Source organism: Lygodium microphyllum, chromosome 19 (genome assembly GCF_053477565.2).
Source record: "Lygodium microphyllum isolate KBCC chromosome 19, Lygodium_microphyllum_v1.1.10, whole genome shotgun sequence".
Taxonomy (NCBI): Eukaryota; Viridiplantae; Streptophyta; class Polypodiopsida; order Schizaeales; family Lygodiaceae; genus Lygodium; species Lygodium microphyllum.
In genome coordinates this window covers 140,007,856-140,012,119 of record NC_141153.1, presented here as the reverse complement: position 1 = coordinate 140,012,119, position 4,264 = coordinate 140,007,856, and positions in this window count along the sequence as shown.

The following is a 4,264-nucleotide window of genomic DNA, read 5'->3' as shown; positions in this document are numbered from 1 at the left end:
AAACGTACTATTCTAACACATCAATATACATTTTTATGTTAATAAGATACACAATAGTAATGGACTCTATGCAAACATTTTTATTCTTTACCATAATTATTAAGCAGCTAGTTTGACAAACTATAGAAACTCGCAAGATCTTTAAAATTTTCAATTGCCTCGAGATTCCTAAGGAATCTCTCGCTTCCTTTTCAATTGTTTGTCTCCCTCTTCTATCGTTGTCCTACTCATGGACCTACCCATGCACCTGCCTTATACCTCCATTCATGCATAATCTACCACCATTATAGCCCACAACATAATCGATAACAAACCCTCCTAAATCAAGTTTCATTTACCACCCATTTTTTTCCCTTGAAAGGACATTCAAAGGAAGAGTCATGCATGCACGCATACGCATGCACGCACATACACATAACGATCCACACACACATGTATGTATATATATATCATATGTATAGATATGTATATATATACACATGAGAGAGAGAGAGAGAGAGGAGAGAAGAAAGTGAGATACTTTGATCTCTTCCTTGGTGCAAAAGAGAGAAAGCTTGAGGGCAGATAGCTTATGGAGCAAGAAAGAGAGAGAGTGGGGACATGCTTGTAGAGAGAGAGAGAGAGAGAGAGAGAGAGAGAGAGAGAGAGAGAGAGAGAGAGAGTGTGTGTGTGTGTGTGTGTGTGTGTGTGTGTGTGTGAGTGAAACCGGTCTATGACTCACATAAAGCAGTAGTTCCTTCGATTAACACCTGGTCTTTTCACACAAACACAAACAGAGACCTCACTCCCTCGCTCAACACCAGATTGGCCCCAAAGACCGGTGCCCCTCTCAGTATTTCTTTATCAATTAAAAGATAAAAAGTTACAAAAACGAAATGTTCCAAAACACAACCTGAGAACCGTTGGTTTTCATCTTTTCTAAGTAAATCCCAGCAGCATAAGGACAATACAGCATGACCAGAACAACATCCCTTTTAGAAAAGCATTTTCTGTAACCATAGCTCAATGATTTATGTGCAGAATTGCCGTCTACAGATCTCTGAATTCATTGTTCTTACTGTCCAGCATTAAAACAATCCCATAAACAGCACTAAATTAGAGCTGAAAAACCATGTTCCTGGGTGGCATGGTCATTACTTCCTTTAGTTCCTGCATTGGAGAAGCCAACAGCTGCTCCTAAACCTGGATAGTGAGGCTCTTGCCTTAGCAAAAGTGCAAAGAAAACACAGAATTATACCTTCGATGGAATCAACCCATCATGCAAAGCATTTCTTCTGAGAATAGAGAGAGAGTTGATCAGAGGGAGCAAGCTCTACCTCCGTACATGAGTCAGGGATGAAGAAGTACTCTCAATAGCTAATGAAACTGCAGCAATCTACCCTCAGCTCCTCAAAACTTCACTCTTAGATCTGTCCCTTATGTCGATTATGTTTTTTTTTAATGCTCTCTCTCTCTCTCTCTCTCTCTCTCTCTCTCTCTCTCTCTCTCTCTCTCTCTCTCTCTCTCTCATTTGGCCGTTTTCTGGGAGAGGCATGGCACATCAGAGAGCAAAGCACACAGCGGGTCCCAGTCAGAGAGGGGCCCACCCAGACGACTATTACACAGTTCTTTCAGATAGACAGAGTGAGAGCTACTGTACCAGCCTCTAGCCAGACCTCCGAGCTCACACTACAGCAGGCTGAGGACCAGCGTACCCGACGCCGCACGAGGATCCGTGGGTTTCGGACCCCACAGCCACACCGACAGGAGATCCGGAGGATTCTTGATCTACATCGACAGCAGACTGAGATCCGACGACACTCGACACATTGGATCTCAGATCTCCAGTTTGCTCTTTCTCCACCGCCGATGTACCACATCCTGCATCCAGGAGGGATCACCTGCTATTAGCGACTTCGACGACTGCTGTTACATCCCAGGATAGTATATCTCCCTGCATCTGTTACATATACACATCGCACCACTTTATCACAACCGACAGTTGTTCCCCTATCATAGCCGACATTTGTTCCCCTTTTGTAGCCATTATCTGGAGTACCAGAGCTATATACGCACATACACATACACGACACTCATCACACTCACAGCACCGTATTTTCAGTTTCCAGTTTTTAGCTTTTCATTCAGCACTTTTATTTTGGATAGCTGGACCTCATCAGTTGTATCACAGTTTGTCTCATAGACCAGTTTTGGTCTGTAGAAGACGTTAATATAACTTTCTTTCTCTCTCTCTCTCTCTCTCTCTCTCTCTCTCTCTCTCTCTCTCTCTCTCTCTCTCTCTCTCTCTCTCACGCGAATTTGTGCCACATGGCATATATATAACAATTTTCCCGTTTAAATATTCCGGTCTAAAATTCTCCATGATTGGTGCAAAATTTGACCCTAGCACGAACCAAAGAATTAATCCTCGTGCAAAAAGAAGATTAATTTCCTAAATTTTAGGGATGGTGACCCCTGCATTCCTTGAGTTGTTCTGAGCAACTTTTATCATTGCAACCACATCAAAAAGTGTAATGTGGCTCAGTTACTGTGACTTTTATTCCATGAGCATTCTCACATGTGCATCTTTTGTCTAGGCTAGGCTCATTGTCCTGCACCATCTCCAATGGCTAAGCACACAGTCCCAAACCACTAGCATTTTATTATTCAGTGCCCATTCAATATGGATTTAGTCCTAAGGCTCAGACAAACCATTAGTCCAATTTGTCCCAATGGCTGCCTCTTCTGGCCATGCAAAGATCCTGGCTTATTCCAAGAGAACTCCGGGGGTAAAAAGTAACAGCAACTAAAGAAAAGAAAAATAAAATATTTATATAAGTAAATAAGGAAAGCAACTGTAAAAAGTATCACCACCTAGTGACATACCCCCCTCTTGAAAGAAGCAAGCGACCTCGATTGCATGCCACACATGCTAATGGATGACACATGACGATAACAAGATTCTCCATGTTATTAGTGCCATCGCATGTATCACTTGCTAACAGATGACACGGGGCGATGGTAGGAGTTTCCCCACTACCATTTGTGTCATTGCAAGTTCAAGTCTCACATAGGTGGAGGATCACATCCTGTATCCAACTATGATTACTAGGAGCCTTGCTAATATACATGTTTCCGGATGCAACACAGGGCGATAGCACGTATCCCTGAACTATTAGTGTCACAACATGTATAATCATTCAACTAAAGTGTAACAAATACAACTTCAAAGCATTGAGATTTCATTCAATGATACACATGTTAATGCTAAGTGTAAACCATACATTGTGCATTATTCGATGAGATGCAACATTCAATTGTACAATAGAGAATGTACATTGCTTCAAAAAGCATTCTAAGTCAATGTAGGTTCTAGTAAGAAAGCTTCTCGGTAAAGTTGCAATAACTGAGGCGAATCTACCAATTCAGCCTCTTCCATCCATTTGGCATCCATTGGTGAATAGTTCTTGAACTTCACCAAAAATCTTCTTATAAATCTACCTTTCACTTTCCTATCCTTATGTGCTATGATTTGCTTACGAACTAGAATCTCATCTAATTCATCTACTTTTGGTTGTTCCTGTTGAACCATATCTTCTAGCAATTCACCAATAGAAGGCCTCAATAGGCTCACATGGAATGTATTATGAATTTTCCAATTCTCTAGCAATTTCAACCTATATGCCACATCATTGATCTTCTTTGAGACTTGAAAAGGGCCATAGCAATACATACTCAGCTTTGGAAACAAATGCTCCTTGCCCTTCTGTTTTCTCAAACGTGCCTTTTCAAAACGCAATAAGACCCAATTATCCTTTTTGAACAAGAGTTCCCAACGATGACTATTAGCAGCTCTTTTTTGTTTAGCTTGTGACTTTTCTAAGGCATACTTGACCTTTTTATATGCTTCTTCCCAATCTTTTACATAACGATCTGCTTCAAAAAGGTTATCTTTTGTCTACAAAATGGGAGGCAGTTTCTTTCCACCTTCCACAATCTCAAAAGGTGCTTTGCTAGTAGATGAGTGCACTGTATTATTGTATGCATACTCAACCAATGGCAAGTAGTGTTCCCAAGAAGTCTTATGATATGAAACATAACACTTCAGTAGATCTAAAACAATCGAATTTGCTTCTTCAGATTGTCCATCAGTTTGTGGATGGAATGACGATGAAAATTTCAGCGTAGTGCCCATGTTTTCAAATAATGCTTTCCAAAACAAGCTAGTCATTCTTGGGTCCCTATCACTGACAATTGACCGTGGCATTCCATGGTACTTGAAGAT